General features: G+C 38.2%; 1 non-coding gene across 1 annotated transcript; it reads left to right on the plus strand.

Moving 5' to 3' along the window:
* The first annotated feature begins 5666 nt into the window (after window positions 1–5666).
* LOC114709465 lies at window positions 5667–5770 on the plus strand. The gene has a single exon (XR_003736936.1). It is a non-coding gene; the product is annotated as a U6 spliceosomal RNA (small nuclear RNA).
* Window positions 5771–6667: the final 897 nt, after the last annotated feature.

Consider the following 6667-nt stretch of genomic DNA (forward strand, 5'->3'; position numbering starts at 1 on the left):
TGATCTTCTGACTTCTCCCCTCTCCACTCTCTTCACATGGCCTGGCTCAGGACCATGTTAACTCTTGACCCTTCCAGACGCCTCTGGCTATGTTCTCCCTTTTATCTACAATAAACACACACCATATTTAGGAGCATCATGTCCTTCTTTTCATCCATTTGGTGCCAAAACTTTAGGAGTAGCATAAATGAGCTCCCTTTCACAGGACTTGGCTTCCCTAGTCTCTCCTAAGGTATATGTGGATCATTTGTTTCTGCTGCCTTCTGACACCTACCATTTTTGGCCTCATTTCTTGAGTCCAGTTCTTAAGCTGCAGCTTTCATCCACCTGCCCTCTACTCCATAAGTATCTCTTATCTACTAGAGCCTTCTATGCTGCCTCAAGGTAACCACCTAGGTGCTCATTTCATATCTCTCAGCTGCGGTCTACTACACAATATGGTGACATTTTGTTTGTTATGTAACAGATGCAGCTTGCCTGAAGATCAGAGTGTGGAGCTAAGCCACTAGTTAGCTATGGAGGCAGGCAGTGGTAGCACACTCCTTTAATCTCAGCACTGGGGGGGGGGGGCAGAGGCAGAGGCAGATGGATCTCTGTGAGTTCAAGGCCACCCTAGGCTACACAAAATCAGAGAGACCAAAGAGCAAACCACAGCCACCACCCCTTACATTGTCAACTCCTCAGCCTGAAAGAGAGAGAGAGAGAGCTCCTGTCTCCTCCTACCTTATATTCCTCTCTTTACCCAGCCATATCACTTCCTGTCTCCACCCCCCAAGTGTGCTGGGATTAAAGGTGTGTACCACCACTGCCTGGCCTCTGGCTAACTAGTCGCTTAGCTCCCCACTCTGATCTTCAGGCAAGTTTTATTTGTTAGGTCACAAACAAAATATCAGTACACTATGCTATAAACTTTATCTCAGGATTTATAAGTTCATTGGATATGATTAAAATATATATATAAAATCTTTAACAAAAAATAACCTAAAATATAACAAAAGGCATATAATTAAAAACAAATCTATACATAGGTAATCTTAATTTGCTATAACATACTATGTATGTGACTCAACTCTTTTTAAAATTTACTGTATATGTAACTTAGATTCAACTCTTGTTTAAAAAATAGATTTATAAGAAAAAGATTTTAACAACCAGATGGTTGGCAGCCATTTTTATTAAGGTTAAAGGGTTCATGCCATATGACTTCACCACCATCTTAAACAGACCATATTGGTATAAATCAACTAAGGCAACTCATAAAACTTCTTAGTCCTACCGAGCCCTTGTTCTATCATTGTGTCTACTTTTTAGGTTGGGGAGACAACAGCAGGTCTCTTGGATTAGGATGGGCTTTTATATGATAACAAATAAATTCATAAGATAATAAGATTCCTAAGCTATACTCAGGTTAACAGACTCTAACTTAGAGATGTATGTCTAACCATTTATATCTTTGCTAACTGCTCAATACCAGGTTTCTAGAAAAATTCAAATAGAAAACAATATATGTTTAATAAATATACATAATCAAGTATATATATATTTTATAAATAAGGTTTATTCATTTCTAAGGTCTAGCAAGGTCAACAGTAACTGACCTGAAGATATTTGTCTAGCCTTCATCTTTGCTAACCTTGGTAAGCTTTAGCTATTGGATGCTTTAAAATTTTATTTTGATGCTAAAGGATCTTTAATTAAATTTTCAACTCTAATTTTTTAAGGCTCAAACTTAACAGAGATAAAGCTGCAAAATCCTAATCTTTTAAAAGCTACTAACTTAAAAACTGTTCTGTAGTTCATTTAGTGCCAAGCTTTATTTAGCTCCTGTATGTGTTTTCAAGGTTAAGCCTAAAGCAAGTAAAAGTAACTGAGGTGCTTATTAAGATATCAAAGTGTACTCTGGATACCAGGTTCTCCCAGCATCCCTCAGTACCGATCTGTTACAGGGTCCTCTGGCTGGCTGCCCAACCCCGTATTTTATACTTTTGTAGCCTAGGAACTGGGTTACCCTTCCCATAGCTGCTCTTCCTTATATAATCCAGATATTTTGGCTACGCCAACTCTTTTTTGATCTTTTGATTTTTGGTCTCCTGGTTTCCATACTTTCCCCACTCCCTTCTCCTCACATGGCCCTGCTCAGAGCCATGTTAACTCTGGGCCCTTCTAGATGCATCTGGCTATATGCTTCCTTTTATCTACAATAAACCTTTTCCACCACCATACCTAGGAACATCATTTCCTCCTTTTTATTTCTTTTTTCATTCATTTTCAGATCTAACAACTACAGGGCCAAGTATCAGACTAGGAGCTGTCCCTTCCCATGCTCCAAAGTACCTTGAAAATAGAAAATGAAGGATTACTATGGAAGTCATCCTACAAGGGCTGCTGAGAGTGGTAAAGCTTCGATCTCCTGCACTGCCAGGAAAAAGGAAACCAAGCTCCTTCTACAAAGCCAGTGTAATCCTGATACTTAACCAGATAAAAGCACAAGGAAACTACAAATTTAGCTTCCTGAAGAATATAGATGTAAAATTTCTTCACAATATATTTGGAAATTGAATTCAAGATTCCAATTGAATGAAAATGAGGATATGGCAGCTGTTTGGTATTGTTTAGGAGAAGGTCATATTGTAGATATGAGAGAGAACACAGTGACATTTAGAAGGGTCCAGAATAAACCAGACGACAAGAAGAGGGAGAACGAGAGAGGAAGAGAAAAGAGGAAGCAACGAGCACATGGGACCCAAGAGTACCAAAAGGCCAAGAGTGGAGCCAAGAGCAGAATCAAGGGTGTAGCCAAAATGTCTGAGTTATTTAAGGATAAGAGGCTGGAGGAAGGGACACCCAGTCTCTGGGCTGAAGAAGTTTAGGGTAGTGGGTGGGATGATGCTAGGTTTTTAATTGCTTTGAAGGGACACCATGACGACGGCAACTCTTATAAAGGAAAACATTTAATTGTGGTGACTCACTTATACTTCAGAGATTCAGTCTATCATGATGGGGTACATGGTGGCATGTAGACAGATGTGCTGGAGCTGCGAGCCCTACATCTTGATTCAGAGGCAATAGGAAGTCAACTGACATACTGGGCAATATCCTGAGTATATGCAGCCTCAAAGCCTGCCCCAACAGTGACACACTTCCCTCCAACAAGGCCACACCTCCTAATAGAGTCACTCTGTATGAGATTATGGGATTATGGGGGGCCAATTACATTCCAACTACCATAGGTGAGAAGTGCTGAGAAGAGCTGAAGGCACTGAGTGAGACTTCTCCTCGGTTTCTTTGTGACCTGAAAACAATAACAAAATAAGAAGTCATAACCAAGATAGTTTTATCCCAGGGACACAAGAAGAACACAGACGTAAAATTTCTTCAGAAAATACTTGAAAATTGAATTCAAGATCACAAGAAGACTATTTTAATAGTTAGGGTTCTTTAAACAGAATCAACAGAATGTACACTAAGGGAATTCACTAGAATTACTTACATGACAGGCTTTGGGGAATGTAACAGTGGCTATACTAAAAACACTCAGAATCTGGCAGTTGCTCAGTTCACAAAACTGGATACCTCAATGTTCATGATTTGGTGCTAAAGGCCTGGAAAATTTTTAGGAAGTTGATGATATTTAGTCCATGTTGGAAGGTGTCAGAACTAGAGTCTGATGTTTGCAAAGGCTACACACACACACCAATGAGAAAGCAAAGGCAGACAGACATGAAACACTGGTTTATCCTCAGACCTCTTTAATCTAGGGCACCTATTGGAAGATACTGGTCACTCTGAGAGAGGGCCATGCCCCATTAAGCTTTTTTATAAATTCCCTTGCAGACCCCAGAGGCCTGTTTTTGGTTGATTCCAGATCCTATCAAGTTTACAATCAAGATAACCCAAACAAATTTACCTCTTGTCTAACTGAAACCAAATCACATCTATTTGTGTCATGCTTAATTTCCAAACATCATAGAACCATCCATTTTCAACTGAAAGTGCGTTAATTCTCTCAGAATAAATGACAAAATCCCCAATGAATCTTTTAATTCTTTTAATATACCATACCTTAAATATGATACATAGGTTTAACAGCACTCAAGTATGAATACTATCTCAATTAATGCTGTACTACAAGGTAAAGTAAAGAGGGAAATACATATATCAGCTTAAATGAAATACATATATAAGCTTAAATGATTGATTTTTTTTTCTGGAGCTGAGGACCAAACCTTACACTTGCTAGGCAAGCGCTCTACCACTGAGCTAAATCCCCAACCCCTTAAATGATTTTTATATGAGCAAACATATTCTTTTTCCTCCCCGTTTTTGTTTTTTAAGAAGGCTTCCTCTGTGTAGCCCTGGCCATCCTGGAACTTGCTTTGTAGACCAGGCTGGCCACAAACTCAGAGATTCACCTGCCTCTGCCTCCTGAGTGCTGGAAACAAACCTGTGTGCAACCACTGCCCAGCTGAGCAAACATATTCTTAACAAAATAGATTAGAAACACTCATGACAATTGAAGTCTTCATCTCTGTAACTTGTCAGTTATTTATAGCTGATATTCATAATTACCTTCTTCTATTACCAATTCTATATTATCTTCACCTCAACACATTTTGGCTCTTTATCTGTAAGGGTGACACATAACTTCATTACTGAAAAATCTGGACCATTTATTATCTTGCCTGGATAGGGTTGTTTTAATTCCCTTTTACCTTAATCTCAGGACACGGTAATACCAGGAGACTCTCTAAAGGATCTACACATCAGAATACTTTTTTTAATCATTCAGTTATAGGGTATGTCCCATGACACCATAAGTTTGTGCTTAGGGCTAGAAGGCATTGTAGCAAGAGTTAGAACAACAGGCATTTGAGACACTTCTTCAAGTAACTTATTTGTGCTTTCAGGATGTGCTCAGGCCTGATCACATATATTGTGGAGGCCCACAAAAGTTTCCTAGTGAGATCTTAGATCGCTTTACCCAACAGGGCTGCATTAGAGAATTGTTTGACCACATGTGTAATTACCAGGTGATTGGAAAAGGTCTGCACTTCGCTGTACTTGGGGAGGTCTTTTGCTCCACCCCTTGGTATTTCTATAAAAAGCCCTTTAGAAGAGACAGAAAGGGCCAGTGGATAATGATCCAGGCCCTCTGGAGGCTACCCTTTGTTTCTATCTGTTTCTCTCCCCTCTATCCTTCTATCTAAATATTTTTCACTTCTCTCTCCTCAAGAGTACCCTGGGGAAAAAGTGGGAGTGGGCCTCCCACAGAGAAATGGGGAGGTCCTTCACAATATATACCACTTCAATTTGATGAAGAATTACTGCTGTGCACATTTAACTTTATGATATGGTGGGTCAGATAACACCTGCCTCATGATGGGAAGTGCAGGCTGTATAGAATTTGTGTCAAGCATTCAGTTTATACTACTGGTAAGAGCTGTCTCTAAATGGCAGTATAAGTCTACACATGGCAGTAGTGTCTTATTCCAAAATCCCAGGGGTCTCTGCTGTGGTTCACATGCAAAGCCTTTCAAATGTTCTAAACAGTGCCCCTATCTGCCTCAGATAACCTCAAGTTCCATCAGTTCTGCTGAATCATATGGCCCAAGTGACACAACTTGTATAGTAGTCCTGTTCTGGACCCAACTCAAAACTAGTATCTTGTGCTCACCTCAGCAGCACATATACTAAAATTGGAATGACATAGAGATTAGCATGGCCCCAAAACAAGGATGACATGCAAATATGTGAAGTGTTCATATTTTTAAATATTTCCATCTTTCTTAGATAAATCTCATTTTACTTTTGTTTCATAAAATCAATTTGTTGATTGGTTTCCTTTATGTATAAGTAAACCAGAATGACAAGGAATGCTTTGAGTTATTCTCTGTCAATACATTTTCAGCTTCTTCAGAAAGATTTCATTCTTAAAATGTGACATAGTTTAAGGAGAAGATTGATGGTTAGTCAAGTTTATTTTGCTACTTATATTAATTATTTGTTCATTCGCTGGATTGATGTGTTCATATATGTATTCAACAATTAATTAATACAATAAATTATTTTTAATCTAGGCACTTTACCAAGAACTGACAATATAAAAAAATAAAAATTTAAACTCTGATGTTAAGTATATATAATTTTTCCCTCTGCATTATTCTGGTTTAGTATATCATGGTTGATTTCCTGGTGCTGACAATAAGAAAAATGTGGCCATGGTTTTTATTATAAATTGTATATCTGTAACATTAATTAATTAACTCTGTTAATTAGCTCACTATAAGAATTAATATAAATTCTTCAAAATTCCCAATGTGGTGTTGTCCTATTTAATTGGGATTGTCTGTGTCCTTTTGAAAAAGTACTACCACCACCATGTTCAATACCTATGTTTGTCTAAGGGGAAAGAAGGGAAATTGAATGGATGTTTAAATTAAAAATTTGAATATAGAATATATTAACAAATATTTAAAGAAACCCTAATATATTCCTCAGTCAATTGGTATAATGACTGGAATAACACACTTAAGTGAGGAATGTATTGCTTCCAAAATCAAATAGTCCACTAAGCATTTGTGCTTATTTCTTGGTGGCAGGATTGGCCAAGTGCTACAACTTATCCTCCACTTTAAAAGAAACAACTTTGCATGTCCTTCACAATTGG

This window comes from Peromyscus leucopus, chromosome 12, assembly GCF_004664715.2.
Source record: "Peromyscus leucopus breed LL Stock chromosome 12, UCI_PerLeu_2.1, whole genome shotgun sequence".
Taxonomy (NCBI): domain Eukaryota; kingdom Metazoa; phylum Chordata; class Mammalia; order Rodentia; family Cricetidae; genus Peromyscus; species Peromyscus leucopus.